General features: G+C 39.3%; 1 protein-coding gene across 7 annotated transcripts in view; it reads right to left on the bottom strand.

Annotated features, from left to right (window-relative positions):
- The window catches only part of LOC132972678 (pleckstrin homology domain-containing family A member 5-like), a 76,138-nt gene that overhangs the window by 37,362 nt on the left and 21,846 nt on the right, over positions 1–16,930 (bottom strand). The window lies entirely within an intron of this gene.

The raw sequence follows: 16,930 nt of genomic DNA, 5'->3' as shown, positions 1-16,930 counted from the left end.
CAGCAGAGGTACAGAAGATCCCATCTGCCCACAGTCACTTCCATGCTAACATAATTAGTGCACTACAGCATTTAGACCACAGTCTAACTGCAGCCTTTCCAATTAACAGCAGCTTTCCAGTAATATGGAGCTTGGTCAGTGGTGTGTGTGTGATCTGATTTGCCAGGGGCATGCTGAAAACTATCTAGTAAGAACGGCCCCCACCTACTGTTGCACTGTTTGAAAAAAAGTGTCTGCTTCAACAGAAAAGCTGGAAAAGTTACTGGACTGCCAAATTCATTCAAAATCCCACTTTCTCAGTTTCCTTTGTCATAATGTGCAAGTATAAGATGTATAATCAATTCTTATTTGATTATACTGTTAGGGTGTCAGGTATGTGTACTATGTAGGGAGTATGTTTTCTTAGTATTAATACAATATATATATTGACAACAGAATGGATTGAGCAAGGCATGAGTTAATGGGAGTAAACAGAATAGCTAAAGAGTCAACAACAATTGTCAAAGCTACGACTGGATTTACATGCTGGGCAGTCATTCTATATTTCAACTCAGGCAGGCTTCACTATGAACAGAAGAGAGTCAAGCTACAGCCCAAAAATAACAGTTTTAAACATGGGGTACTCATGTACTGAAAAGAGCAAATACCAAGCATGAAATAGGAGGTTTAGTTTCAGTTTAGCCTGTAGAGCAACAGTCCCCACAGCTCTGGTCTGTAATTACTGGAGGCACTGTTGGCAGCAGAGCAATCTGTGCGGTCGTGGGGCAGACCAGCGGCACCATTTTTCTTTGGTTTTTCCCTTCACACATGCCTATACTGTTCTAAACTTATGTTGGCTGCGGATTTAAAAGAAGAGATAAAGTTTAGATATTTATAATGTGCAAAAAAAAAGGGATAAAAGAATGATGTCGACTGAACAGTTGACTGGATATTGTATCAACCAGTTGAGAATCTTTTAGCTTTGATACACTTGATCTTTTTGAAAATAGTGGCAAAAAGAATGCTCCAAAAGTTGTCTTTTATGTGGTACTTCAGCTTAGGCTAAAAAGAAAACAAGTCAAAATATATATTAGCATGTTGTCGACCTATTCATTAGCATTGGCTATCTGCACATACCATGATGTGTATGTGTAATGTTGCTAAAGGCAGTGGTACAAAGTTAATTACTTAATATAATGTTGCAGCTGCTTTGTCAACTACCGGTATGTCTAATAAAGAACGGGATATAATTTTGCCGTTCCCACTGGGAATCAACATCCACTCAACCAATCCGTACAGTTTTCCGCTGGTTTACGTTCAGTGTTTTGGATTGGTTTATCCATGTACCGTAGTTAAATCCCAATGACCTCAAATGATGGTGCAGCACATTAAGGGCCCAATAACAAATGACAAGGTTAAAAAAAAAAAAAAAAAGATCTAACAAAACCAGTTCTCCCCCCTAGAGTTAGGACTTAAAGGTCCATACCTCAACTTGTTAGTAGACTAAACCAAGGCTACAAGTTGATAACACTATATCTTCAATCAAAATAGTGACTGGTCCTACTTGGTCTTTATTATGTGGTTACAGCTACAGTGGTGTCAAACATGGTTTGTGAACTAACATTTTGAAGGCCTTTAGTTCAACATTGGGCAGTTGCTATCTTTTTTCTTTCCCAAGCCAGAGGTGATGATTTTGGAGGGTTTTTTTAATAGCCACGTCCCCAACATACCCTGCTTTTTCATCAACATAACTCTGAGCCTTGTTTACAAAATGTTTGACGTAAATCAAATTGACTGAATAAAAGCTTTCAAAAACGTTTAGCTAAAATATCAACTATAGAATTATATGGATTAAGGTTCTTAGGGTAACAGCTATAAAACTAAAAAGCCTTTTTTACTAACTGATGTTAGTAAAGTTTTTGCAGATGTAAAGCTTGACACGTGTGCAAGGTCAGTGTTTTTAAGAGAGGGATGTGTGACATCAAAGAGTTGCTATACCTTTATAGATGGAAGCTATTTGAGAAGGTCCTAAACATGCCTAACATGACCCATGTGGTATGGGAGGACATGTGCTCTTAAACCTCAGTGGAAAACATGGGGGCTATGAAGTAACAAGATGGGTGGGGTTGTGTGAAGGCAAAAAGAGAGGGGATGATAAACAGCAATTCACATTTCCTCCTTTTGGACAACCAAAAATAAACAATCATTGGTTGTCTCATTTGAAACTACTCCCCCAGCTATTTGTCATCTTATTCAAATGATACAGTAGTTGTCTTTAGTATATCACTGACAAGCTTCTAACGCTGGTAAAAAGCATGAAGGCATCCCACGCTGCAGCATACATTTTCTAAAATCTATATCCTCCACATGGCATCAGTAGGGATTGCAAATATGAATGGTTCAAATTGCAAATATGGAGGATGGTTGCCTCGTCTTACACAGCATTATGGCCCTCAGAATACATTATTGAATGATAATGTAATCAAAGTTGATGGCAGACGCCATCAGTAAAATAAACCCAAGCTGCACAGCTTCCAGCTCAGACTTAAATGGAGCAAATATGTTTTTCAAAATATCTTTGCCAACTTATGGTCGCACATGTCGTGGAGGATGTGGTCTGTGGTCACTACAGTGAAGATTAGGTTGGCACAAAATCAAGGGATAGAAAAAAGAAGTACATATGGAAACCTTTTTGCTTCAATAGAGAGGACAACAACATTGTATGCTTTTCATTTTAAGGTTTAGGATTTCTTGTTATCCACAGTGAGATGTTGGTTTATTGGGTGGGTATGGATGAAGGGCACAGGGAGGTTCCTTGCCTTTTGACCTCAGATGTTTATAAGTGGAGAGCTAGGAGTGGCTGGAAGAGCTGACCACCCAGAGGAGGGTTTGGCAGTGTTCTGCTTTTTAGACTGTCCTGTCCACAATAATTAGCACTGAGCCGCAGTAATGAAGAGCTTAAGGTTTTGGGGGTCAACACTCCACAGGCTTAGCTTTTATTGTTCTGGGTGGGTCTTTGATCCCTTGCTCCTCTTTTACAGTTTAACCAAAAACAACGGAGGGGCTCCAAAAAGGATCTATACAGAGAAAGGGAAAGGTCTTGATGCGTTTTGACAACATATGGTTTTACCACCAGGTTTTTGGGTGCCCCACGTGGACCTTCTTTTTGTAATAATTTTAATTGAAAATCAAATCTGAAATTTAGATCTTTGCTTGATGTGTTTTTAAAGAGGGGAGGAAAACATACACAGTATAATTTAAACCTGTTAATGTTATCTTTTAGACTGAACATTGTTCAAACTTGAATAAAAACAACCTTTTTTCGACAGTTGAGGTTCAAAATCACTGCCAAAGATTCTACATTCAAAACCATGACTCCTTAAACCTTTTATTTCAAAGTACATTGGATTAGATATTGATGATTCAAATAAAGGTGTGCCACTTGTCAGGCCATCAGGAGCCAATATTGGGTTGACTTGCATCATTAAAGCTTAACTTCTTACAGGCGTTGTGGTCAGCATGGTCAGTGTTGCTTCATTGTAAAAACAGAGGGGATTTCTTGGAAGGTGACAGAGTGACGTTTTTAGGTTAAAAATCACATCCATTTGTTGATTTTCCTTTACACTATTAGTGTTGCTGTATCATAAAAAAAATGTTCCCTAATTATCTTTAAGTGAGGGCCTTTCAAGCTGCCCTAGGTCCTCCCCTTAGAGGGAAGCCTGTTGTATGGAAGTGTACAGTATAGGTCAAAGCAATCAAGAAATCCAGTGTTTTTGCATATAATAATCTAATGACACATAACTCATGCACTAAAAGCGTAAATCACACTCAAAACAGTAGCAGAAGCAAGGAACGTTCACAAACATATTTAATTGATGATGCACCAGTAAAGACCTATCTAAACGTAAATATTTTAGGGCTAGCTCCCGTTATCTATCCGTGTAACATATCTACATAAACAAAAGTGAATTCTGCATTCCAACAAAGGGACCTTTCTGTGATGGTTCAAAGTTTCTCAATGCTTGACTGCTAAAAAAGGGGTCACACCTTTTCAAACACTTCCTTAATACTGACACATTCCAAGAAAACGTACAAGCGAAGCCTAAAAAGTCCAGTAGGAAAACTTCTTGGTTCCTTGAAAAAATAAAAGTGCAAATCACCAAAATCAACCATTCAGTGATAATTAATTCCCTTGTAATGCTCATAAATCTAATCCTATTAAACAGGAAGGAACTTGGACACAACTTTGCCCGAGGCAAGCAAGTACTGATTAACTCTTTCCCATTATCAGGGGAGCGCTACTAACTAGCAAAAAAAGTTTGGCTCCAGTGGAGCTCCTCAATACCACTTAGACATTGACTGAAGGTATGAATAGCCCTCCTCACACAAAAGCTAAGCAGAATAAGCAGACTAGGCAGTTTGTGAGTGGTCATGTTGAGGGCAGCAGGAGAAAAGACAAAAAAAGGGGGCTTTGCAGTCCCAGAGAGGCCACATGAAGCGCAGTGCAGCAACATGAAACAATGTGCTATCACCAAAGTGCAATATCTATACATATTAGGGTTTAAACCTTTAAGGAAAAATTGTGGGAAAACATATGCCACGCCACACCACAATCATTACTGACAAAAGAACAAGGAGCTTCAGCTGTGTCCCTATGAAGCTTTGACTTTCACCTCAGACCTTTGTACTTAAACACAGAAACAGCTGCTCATGCGGGTCCCAAATCAGATTTTTTTTCCAACAAACAATTCAATTAGCAGCACCCTGGAAGCAGCTGCGACTGTTTACAAAGTGTGTCAAGGTGACACAGCTGAAAGTGCATTTCAGGAAGGTTTCAGAGCCATGGAAACAAGCTGCCTTCTGGAGAATAAAAAACACTGATTGCAAGTTAAAGTTTGCATATGCAGAGAAAATGCAGAAAGGAGGAAAATCTCACAAATTGTTGTCAAGCCTGGTTATGACCTTTTGACCAAAGACCAGCATGTCACAACTGTCCCTCGTCAGACCAGAGATTCAGTTCCTTAAAGGTCTATTTATAAAAGAGAAAATTCCCAACAACACACTGCCCACACATGTAAAGTTTCCACCATCACGTTAAGAGTATTCAAAATGTCATATCACTTAAGACTTCTCCAGAATTATCAAGGGAAGTAACAACAGCTTCCTGTTTAAAAAAAATACTGCAAATCAAGCAAAAGCAAACGCAAAACAATGTTTTCCAAAATGCTTTGTAACCATGAGCTAGTGTTATCCCCGACTGAAATGTCCTCACAAAATGTAGAAACACACATAGCTGCTGTCATAAACATATTGTAATGACTTGAAGAACTGAGTTCTGAAAGTGCATACCAGACACCAAACATGGTAGGACTTAATATCAGAAACAGTATATTATCTGAAAGTAGAATTGCATACAAGTCTTCAGCTTTAATCATTTTCCTGGTTTATATGTAATGATTCAGAGTCTGAAACCAAAAGCTGCCCCGCCCTCCTCCCCCTTTTGATGTCGTCTGCTCAGCCAGTGCTGGATATGGACTACAAACCGAACATCCTTATATCTTAATTACAGCTGACAGGATATTTGATTACATCTGTGTTTACCTCAATACAATTCATTTGGTTAGCCAACAAAAAGATTTGCTCTGTCCAAGATTTGTTTTTGACCTTTCCCAATAGTCCACCAAACTGAACTGTAGGAAACACTGCTGAAACCCAGATTATTATTGCAAGTCTATTCCAAACACTAAAGGTTGAAGGCAATGGTCACTGAATGAACTCATAGACTAATGATTAAGTACTTGGGACAGTACAGCCGTTCCTTCTCTGCCTGTGGGTTTAACAAGTGTCATCCTAATCTTTGTCATTGTGATAGCAACACTGCACACATGCTTTACAACACAAAACCATGTGTTTGATCTCCTTTATGCCCCAACAGAAATATAAAAAAGGGAGGATCAAAAGGGACTTCAGATTTGCCATAATGTAACCGTCAAACAGATGATGTTTACACATGGCATCAGGCCACAGTTAAACAAAAAGAAATGTCCAACATCATGCCTAAAAAACATCATGAGTAACAGGTTCAACTGCTTCTTGTGTGATCGGAAAAAGGAAATAAAATAAACTACATATTGCTTATTAGATCAACTTAATTTGATGTGGTCTACGTTGATAATTAAAGAGAGGACATGGTTTGGTCTCAGCAGGAAACACTGGGCATTGCTTTAATTATGTCTAAACCAACTGTGGTTAAAGCAGATAAAAGCTTTTTAAAGATAATCCAGAACCACTGTGCACTTTAGAACTGCCAGCAATGGAAAATATATTGTAACAAAATGTAGTGGACTGCAGTTGTAAGTTAGAAAAACAGCAACTCTCCATGACTTCTTCAAGTACCGAAGCAACGAAAGTGTGGTTTTGACAAATGCGAGCAAAGATAATCAAACATTAGAATGGCTTTTACTTTAAAATAACACTGCACTGGTATTCTATTAAGTCCACAGACAAAATAGAAACTGGGAAAGGAAGTTAAAAAGTATTTTCCCTGCAGGGGGTTTGCTTCCACTGTTGTGTATAGTTCCTGTAAACTCCTGCATGGGGCTCAGCTTCACTGACTAACAGATTATGAGTTTTTAAATTGAAATAGATAGAAATCTAAAATTGCAATTTCCAAAGTTAAAGTCCAGTAGTTAAAAGTAGCATACCATCCCAAACGTCCATAATAGGAATTATCAGGAAAAACGAAAAGAACAATTATTTTAGAAAAATCACTCAATATGCCTCCTCTAGCAGATACAGAAGCCTTTAACTTACTTGATAAAACAGGGATGCTGTAATAAAAATGTATTGGTCTTCTTCGTTGGTGTTCAGTGTGAAAAGAGCCATTTGCACATGAAGTCATTAGAGAAACTCACACAGACAGGCAGGAGCTCGTTATGACTGCAATACAGAAGCTAATCTCAGGGGCTGCATCTAAATCGCCTTTGATACTTAGCATCAATCGACACCACGAGCACATTTAAACACACCACACACCTCAACTATCGCGTGTTAAGCCAACCACAAGCAATGCATGCCGAACGAATCATTAACACTGCAGCTTTTACTTACAACGAAAAGCTTCCATAAATGTCCACGCAGTTAAAAAAGAGAAATCGCGTTGAAGTCAGACGGGCCAGGAAAAAAAAAACACACAGATAAACAGGTAGCCGGTTTATCCAAACGTGAATGTCTGATGCAACGATGCGAAGAGTTTCTTGTTACTTTGAAGAACAAGCGTGTGTTGTGAAGTGCGCCCAGTCTGCTACTACTGCTCCTGCTGCTGTGCTCACAGGACAGAGGCTCTCGCGCCGACTACTGCACCGCGTGCGCCCGTAGTAGAGACACTGAAACCCGAGAAGCGATGATGTCACGGTCCGGATGTAAAGCAGGCAAGGTGGCCAGTGGGTCTTTCATTATTCCCTCCGCCCAGTATAATTACACACCGAGCAAATGTTTGAAACACACACAATGAGTTACTGTCACAGTAGAGAGATGGTGTCATGTCGAAATTAATAGCCTATAACACTGCTGTACTTTCCTCCATGGCAGCCAGAAATAATTTAATTTTCACACTCTATTGATCTTTTTCTCTACCACATGTCTGTATGATACGGAACCCTGTTTCCGCCGTAGAAATATCCCAATGGCCACGACTTTTACCTCTTATTAATAGCTTTTTATCTCAGAAAGATCACTTTTTGTACCAGTATTGCAACCTTTAATCTCTAAATATCAACTTTTCATCTAAAGGTACAACTTTGTATCAAGAATGTGATTTTCTGTCTCATTATTTATGATTTTTTTTTGTATCAAGGCTAAGTTTTCATCTAGTTTTTAAGGTGGTAATGTGTTGTTTTTTATAATTACGACTTTTTATCTCATGTTTTTGACTGTTTGTCCTCATAATTATGACTTTTGATTGCAAAATTTGACTCATATAATGAAGATATATAATGAGGGTTAAGTTGATGTCTTGTTTTTTTTCTAGGGCTGAAATGGGTTTCCATTTTTATTTTTAAGTACAACTGAATAGAATTTTTGAGACACTCCAATACAGCTTAAGGCTTTATTACAAAAATGAAAGACTGGGGTGTCACCACATCCCATATCCGCAGATCCTTGAAGTTGTTACATGTTTTATTTGAATATGAGTATATTTTTGGAAAGGAGCTCCGCAATTTCTGGCATTTGCTCATGTGGGTAGGTGCACCTCCCTCGGCTCATTCTTCAACAAGTCCAGACAAAGGCTCACTTTACACAAATTTTTGAAACATCCAGAAAGATCTGTGATGATTTTGTTTTGAAATGTTGTAGCCTTATAAACACACACTGTATCTCAGGTGCATTCTTGTCTAGCTAATGGAACTTTGCTATCTGGTTAAAGCTTGTTAGTTTCAAAAGGATGAAGCGAGAGAAAGAACTGAATATTAAGTAGTTTCAGCAGGGAGCCTGCAGCTATTGAAGACATGAAAGCCCGGACAATGACCTCGGCTCAGACCTAGATGCCAAACAGCTCCTCCACTCATCAACCTGCTGAGTGCAGTCAATGGAAGCAGGAAGACACCCAGTAAGTCAATACACTGTTAGTGGCTGTTTTTTTCTGCCTGCTTCCCTTTTTAGTTATACTTTATTATTTCTGCAGTGTTTATGCAGCTCTCACAGTCACTGAGTTTTGACACACACATAAACTACAAAAACATTATGCATTGAAACACAGTAAAGAGGTATTATGGATACAACCACCATTATTGTGAACTACCTTGACCAAATCTAATACATAAATAATGCACAATGCTTCCATTACAAAGCATGTAAGAAGGGGGGTATTCAGTCCTTCAGCTATCACAGGGGATATAAACACCACCTAGGACACAGAACAGACACCACACCCCAAATAAAACAGAGAGAAGGAGGAATAATGAGTACTGGAGGATATGTTATATGATATTTAGTGACCAGATCCATGAAATATTGATCCAAGGCGAATGAGGGCCTGTGCTCCAACAGCCGCAAAAAAAAGTGTCAAAGGAGACCGTCAAAGCAAGCTGTTCAGCCATCTGTGTACTATGTGCTGTGTTTTACAGCAGGAGCGCTTGTTTTTGTAATCCAACATAACTGAATGTTAGCTGTCAGTCTTCAAATCACACAACAGTGTTCTAAGGAGAGCACTTTTACTGTCAGAGCAAATAGTACCTTGATGAGGATTGATCCTCCCATCACCAAAATTAAGTCTAAAAACTTAGTTTCATCATTTTCCCTAATTGTTAAAGAGCTTAAGGGAATCTGCAAGATTATTAAAAAATAAATGTTACCACCACAGTTAACTAGCCCCCCTGATTTAGCCCAAACATACATCTTCAGGATGGGATCACAGACTCTGTAACTCATGAAGCTCAAGGTTTTCTATTTCAGTGTTTCAGTGCTAAGAATGTCTTGGGTAAGTGAAAGAACTTGTGAAATCAGTCGGGATAATCAAAAAAGAGGGATTGTTTGTTCTGGTTTCAACTTTTTGCTATTTCTTGTGGGTTTTTTTTGGTATAAACATGGAACTTGGAAAACCTCAAATAGCCCTTACACCAGTACATCAAGTATTCAGACAGAGTGGGAGTTTTATCCACTGCTCTGAAAATCTTTTTAAGTGGGGTTGTGACCGAACCAAGGTCATACAAACACTGTTTTATCCAGACCCAACCCTGAGCTGCACTCCATTTTATGGCTACACACCATTAGGCTTTATGACAGAGTAAAGATAACACAGTGGGCAAGCTCAGATCTGTTGATGATGTTATCACTGTGGTTTGGCTCTACTGCTTCTGCCTGGCTGTCAGAGCTGAAGGCCTCCAAAAGTTATGATGCAGATACAGAGACTGAATAATGATATCACCTGTGCAACATACAAGCCAGTACAACAGACCTGCAATAAACTGCACTGCCTTTGAAAGCTCATACTGTTCAATCTCCGTTTGGGCAGAATCAGACAGGAGACGAGTAATGGCACTTTGTTTTGATTTTATAATATTTTGTACATTAACAGCTGAGGTGTGTGCAACATGCTAATGAATATGCCGTTGTGGTATAGTTCTGAGTTTAAAGTTCATTATTCTGAAGTTTTAAGACCTTGACATATAACATATATGTTATATTCTTGTGAGGAGAAACTGGTCTCCTTGGCAGTACAGTACAAAGCACCTGGACACATAGGGAGGTCTATGGTGAAAAGATGTTTAAAATAAACTCCTCCTATGTATTGTAGCAATTATCAATGAGCAATAGAGCATTTATTTTCCTTTAAGCATGTACTAGAAGATTCATCCGGTTCTCAGCTGACAGATGCAGAGGAGAGGCTTTCAGACTCATTAGCTGCCCACACAAAGTCAGAGAGAGACAGAGAGAGAGAGACAGGAAGGGAGAGGGAAATCACTAAGTGTTCACATGTTTATCCACTCTCAGAGGATCCTCTTCTACCTGCCCACTCGCTCACTCTCGTCTCTGGCTCTTTCCTCTTCCACCTACACTCCCAAGCTCTGTCTTTTGTCACTGATTTGCAGGCCATTATCTGCTAATGTTCTGATCAGCTGCAGATACCATGGCTGTGAGCTGTTTTCAACCCAGTGATAGCACGAGAATACTGCATGCATAGAAAACTTTGTTGCCAGCTTGTTTTCAGGGAGCCAATGAGAAGATGGACTGAATGGTGAGCTTCTTGGTGCAATGGTGTGTGTGAGTGTGGGGGGAGGAGGGGTCTCCAGCTTCAATAATTAGTTGACTGTGTCAAATGGAGCTGAAAAACAACAATGGACTGCTCGGTGCATGAGCAGTGACATCCAGAGCAACACAACGCCAGTGACATCAGTGGATAGACAACTGTTTTTCCAATCAACAAGGGACTAAAGAGAGGTTAAATATACAGTATGAACTTCTGCACACATGCATTTTAAAGTAGTTTAATGGATTCTGGAAAATATTAAATCGAAAACATAAACTACAGTATATTCAATGAAATGTTGATACTAAGTTACATGATTCCTAAAGAACAGAGCTGCGAAAGAAACCTCATGAGCTGCTTCCATCTCTGCTGTGGAGACATGTTTGTTAGGCATTGAGAAATCTCACATCAAGACAGGTTTTATCATGTGCCGTAACTGCAGTGATGATAGCCTGCCCTCTGATACTTAACTCAAAGTACTCTGCATTGCTGCATTTAATTCAAGGAAGGTCTGTCTGGATGAGTCATAATTAATTTGAGTCATAAGTTTTATTGATTTATCACTGTCAAAAGATTGAAAATAATTGCATTAAGAGTTTTATCCATGGCTATTTTTCTGATACTGTTTTGAGAGGATATAATGAAATAAGTTTAACTATGGGAGAATAAATGACTTATTAAAAAATGACAGAAATAAGGATCAATTAGACAAAGATCAATAAGCACAAGAGGCCAAAAAAAAACTGCCTAATCAATGAGGAAGTCAAACTCACAGTCCCCCCGGGCTGGCAGGAAGTTTAGGAGAGCTGAAGCCTCTCATGAATTCCGATACCCCACTGACTGGTACTACACGAGCAGGCCAAAAATCACTGTGCTACTGACACATTGAAAATCGAAAAAGCTGTTTCTAGGATCTGTCTCATCCAAGTAGAATAGCAGATATGCTGTAGTTGGAGCAGGCACAGCAATCTGAGGTTCTGGGATTAAACCAAGATGCTCAAATTACCACAGAGATAAAGCAAAAAGAGTGGGAAGAAAACGAGGCCTTCAGATCAGTGACCCAACAGTGTTTATAAGCACAATGTCCCTGGTTAGTGACCTCACAGAAGGCCAGCAGTGAACAGAGGGGGTCAGATTGACTCGCTTCACGACTCAGGCTGTTTTGTGAGCCTTGGCAGCACGGACAGTCACAAATTCTAAAGTTTGCATTCAAAGCATCAATAGGGATGCACTCTAGCATGAGCCCAGCCAAGCCCAGCCCCCTTCAACACAACTCGGCCAACTCATGACTGCTTGCTGACGGGCTTGACTTTTTTTTCCTGTTTATCTCAGTGTCAGCAAAGGGTGCAGAGGCTCCAGCTTTTCAAGAAATATTAATAGATCCTACACATCTTGGATCGTACAGCTGACAACATCAGCCTGTCAACTCTTTTTGCAACTCTGGCATCCAAACACAACAGGCAATTATTTTGTTATGAATTATTTATAGTTAAACTGTTCAAGATAAACACAAAAATCTTTAGGTAAGCAACGCATCACTCCGTGGCGCTTTAGTTTAGCACAATGATGAGACATGGTGCACTGACTCTTTTGGAAAAACTACAAAATATTGTTGGAATCAGATCAAGTCATATTAATGGTAAGCTCTGAAGCTTGCAAGGATTTGTTGGGCCCAGTGAATACATGAATAAAAGAGGAAGTGATGTGGAAACAGCACTGCTATTATACTAGAACTTATGCTTCTGTCCCATACTAGTGCCTTAACTAGTACTCAGACAAAGTGTGCAGTAAAATCTCTGCTCCTCCTGAAGATAATTTCTAATACCCGTTAAATCTTAGTCGAGAATTTGACTCAGCGAACATGAGCTACTTAACGTGATGCTGCACCTCCTGACAGGAGCTGAATGTGGGTGGAAAACTACTCAGCTTTAGTGGACAGGAGCTTCGGTTGACATGAGAACTGGTCATGGACTTTGAAACAATATTAAACCAAGAACAAACATTTAGCTGGAAGGCAAATGCATGCAGAGAGAACTAAAACAGACGTGCTTCTTGGTACTTAGTATTTCTTCCAGTTTGCAGTACTCTACATGTACCCACAGTTGCAGACAGTGAATAATAATGACAGGGAACGAATGAACCCGTAAAAGCAGTCTCATGTAACTTGGTAACACAGGTGGAGAAATCGCTCATTAGACCAGTTCAGAAGTTACGCATGCCCCTCATATGAAATAGGTGCATGAGAACATCCTGGTGGCTTATATAGAGGTCAAAAAGATCATCTTTAATTAACTAAATGAGTGAAGCCTTTCACTCTTCATGCACCCTTGGTAGTTGGTGAAGTTGTGCCAGAAAATCCCACTCTGCTTCTCATTGGCTGACTTTCTATAGTCAGAGAAGATATACATTTCTTAATAATAAACTTAGAGAGCAAAATAAGAAACAACTATAATTATTAATTAGCATTTTTAAATTAAATTCACAACATTGTTATTTGAAGTAACGTTAGGGGCCAGACCAATTTATGCAAACAGCACAGCCATAAAACCCTAGAAAAATTATGAACCATTGCATTTTATCCACAGTGGTATCATCCTGTAAGGAAATTATTCATTTCCAATCTTCTATCTAACAGAGGTAGCTACAGGAGGTGCAAAAAGAAACACCTGCAGTTATTGCCTATGTTTTCTGTGTCTCTGAGGGGCAGCTGCAAAATCTGTTGTTCCTTTTGACTTTAGCACCCTCACGTGAAATATAATAATTGCCTGGGAAAAATACAAGCTGTTTCAGTTTGTATTCCAAGATTTTGCCATTCACGTATAATGCAAAAAAGCTACAAAACTTTACATTTGGTGTTTTAGCTGAGACATATTTATTCAAACTAGATTATACAGCCAAAGAACATCAGCATAGCAAGGTCGAGGCTGCTAGAGCTAAATGCATACTGTAGGAACTGCCAACAATGGCCTCAAGCAGGAGAACTCAGCTTTATTTTTGCTTATTTACTGCAAAAATAGATAATGATAATGATGATGTTAAATATCAACGATGTCTGGACATCCACACAGAACTTAAATTTCCTCAGAGCTATAAGGTTATTATTAAAAACAATAGTCAAACTGCACAGACCTTTTTAACCGCCCACTCTCACTTCCTCCAGGTAAACGCCAAAAGGATTCACAATGTTCATTGTGAGCCTAATGAATATATCAACTCTTGTCTGCGGCTGTAATGAGCCTGCTGGGAGTGGATAATGTAGGCCATGGTTCTGATTTGATTGAGCCAATAAAACCATCCCCATCCAACATCACAAGGAGTCTCTACAAGCACTGACTTAGAACTGATGAGTACGCAGCAATGGAGAAGCACAGCACAGCATGTATCATCGCCCGTTCTATAAGCTTATTCCCCTCCCGAGATTGCATTTGTTTTTCTGATTGATTAAGGAGAGGCCCTCAGATGCAGATTCAGCATAAACACCAACAACACAGTGTAGAGTGCAGCATGAAAAGAGGGGCAACTTTATGCTCTGATATTTATCAACTCTGCTCCAACAGGCTAGAGGCGATATATGTCTGCATGTAATAAAAGAGAAGTTATGTATCCATTCAGGAAATAGAACTGATCCCCCCCCTCTAAACACACAACTTTATTTTCTCTCTGGATGACTCTGCACCAGATTTCCATTCATCACGGCCAGGAGAGTAATTTACTGCCACCAAAGGCCCTTTTTCTCTTACAGCTACCATCTTTATTGTTGACAATTAAATGAAACTGTCTATTCAACCCAACTAGACAATAATACCATCATCCCACCATAAAAAGGCTTTATGACTCTTATTTTAGGACACAGCTAACTGCCTTAATACATGTGAATGGGGACAAAGCACTAAAAGGGGTTCTTTTCAATCAGTCACAACCCCAGAATTACTTCAACAGGTGCACCTATACATGTATGTTTGAAAAAGAAGGACAGAGTGTAAATAGTAGAGAGTAAGAATCCGATATAGTGTGATCTACAGCAGTATACACTCAGTGCTTCAGGGAGCAACAGAGAGAAGGAAAATGTTTATGTATCAAGTGTTATAAGCGGACGAAAATCTGTATCTATGTTTTATTTAGGCTCTTTAAAAACTAAAAATGACTGAGAAAGAGACACTCGCGGTGCCCCAGTTCCATAGCAGATCTAAGTAGGTTTTGAGAATTCTTTTTTTACACCTAAAATGTGACAAAAAATAACAAAATCACTGCTTGATTTTTGTGCGTGCTGTTGATGTACACAATTTCCCACACTGTAGGACTCAAGGAACAACTCGCAGATGCAAAAATAAAATGACATTTGGAGGTTAAGACACTCTAGAAACAGAAAAATAACCAATTTATCTTTCGAGAGACTTATTCTTCTGTTTTTAAAGGCTTTTTGAAGGGTCATTTTAAAGGTTGTATATATTAAAACACCCTGTTAGAGTAAAATGACTAACTGGTTGGTCAGAGTTGCTTGAATACTAATAGCAGAACTAGTACAGAATAATGCCCCCTTTGCATATCGTATTTATGAAATGGGGACACAAACTGAGACATCTGGCTTTGCTTCTCTGCCTGCTGTCTGTGTTGGTTTCTTCTGCTTTATGGCTACATGTAGAGATGGAGAAGTCACATGACCTGATATTATGCGTCGGGGTGCTTGCTCCTCATGAATGTCAGATGAAAAATACTGCCAAAGTGTCAAAATCACCTAGATTACTAATAAGTTAAGTAATAAGAGTATAACCAAAAATATTTTGTATCTCTTTCACATCATTCCCTCTTCTCTTAGGTGTTCTTTTATGATTACACAATACAGCATATCAACTCCAACTATGCAGAAGTTTTTCCTAGAGCAAACTATCTAGTTTCCTAGATAGTTTATGCAAGTAGCTGAAACAATGAGAAGACAGACAAATTCACAAACTCTACTGACCAAAAAGATATGATAAAAATAGTGGCAAACTTTTCTTAAATCCTGTATGGTTCCCTCTTTAGGGTGCTGAGTGGGTCTGTGCTGTGACAGACCCACAAAGACATGCTGAGAGACGTACAGTTGTATTAGTAGAACGAGTTTGTGATGAACTGCCTCGCCTTCAGCAGCACTGAGCATGCTCAGTAGGCCTGCCAGAGGGGCCAGGCTTCTGCTTTGGCCTACTTCTGATAAAACCAATAATGTCATGGAAAGTTTAACTGCAGTGTTAGTCAGACTGACAGAGAGTGTGTGACTGAGAGGAGTGTGTGTGCCCTCAATATAGGAGCAAAATCCAATATCATCAAATGCAGCCATGAACAAATAACACCACACACCACCCCTGGTGAGGGGCGTTATTGATCCGTCTATCATCCAGGACTATAATAGACAGTGATATAGACATACTGTAGTTGGAGGAAACGCCACGACCACAATAGCAGCTGAAGGAAAGACTTGGACTCCAGATTGACGGAGAGAGTTAGAGAATGACAGCCTCTGCGGACATGGTAATGAAATGCAATAAAAGATCTCTTAAGCTCTAGTTCCTCCAGTCCCCAGGCAAAGATAGCTGCTAGCGTGAGCAGAAATACAAGCAGCATTCCCTCGCTGAGACATCAGTCCAACTGATTACAGAAAAGATGACCAACAGAAGTGGGTCAGCAATGAGAGTGACAGAATCGGACACATTAAGAGACAGAGAGAGGAAGAAAGAAAGTGAGAGCAAAAGAAAGTGAGTGCATGACTTCAGAAAATGATCCGTGTTGGAAATTAAAAGGAAGGTGATTTGTAAAGTACACAGCCCCTGTAATCAGGCAGGGCTATATTTACTTTGACATGAGTGTTACCTTTCAATTACATGTACATTTGTTGGTTATTATTACCATCATCTTTTATTTAGGCTTTTTCCTTTAACCAAACGAGCTCTCTGGAGGCAAGCGAAAAACACTCATCATGTGCTCTGGATTGTCAAATATTATCATCTTCAGGCTGCAGGAAGGCAAACAGTAGATGACTAAACAAACATTGTGGAAAGCATATTTTCCACTTCTTGCCTGCAGCTCTAGTCATGTGAAGTACAGTTTAAAAAAAAACAACATATAAAGTAACCCAAACTTCTACTGCTATCTATGTAGTTGTTACCTTTTTTTCTGGCACAGCAAAAGCTAAGCTACTAATAAAAAATGTATAGACACAAAATAAAGCAA

This window comes from Labrus mixtus, chromosome 4 (genome assembly GCF_963584025.1).
Source record: "Labrus mixtus chromosome 4, fLabMix1.1, whole genome shotgun sequence".
Lineage (NCBI taxonomy): Eukaryota > Metazoa > Chordata > Actinopteri > Labriformes > Labridae > Labrus > Labrus mixtus.
The sequence above is the reverse complement of the archived record's forward strand: the minus strand, read 5'-3'. Positions and strand labels throughout refer to the sequence as shown.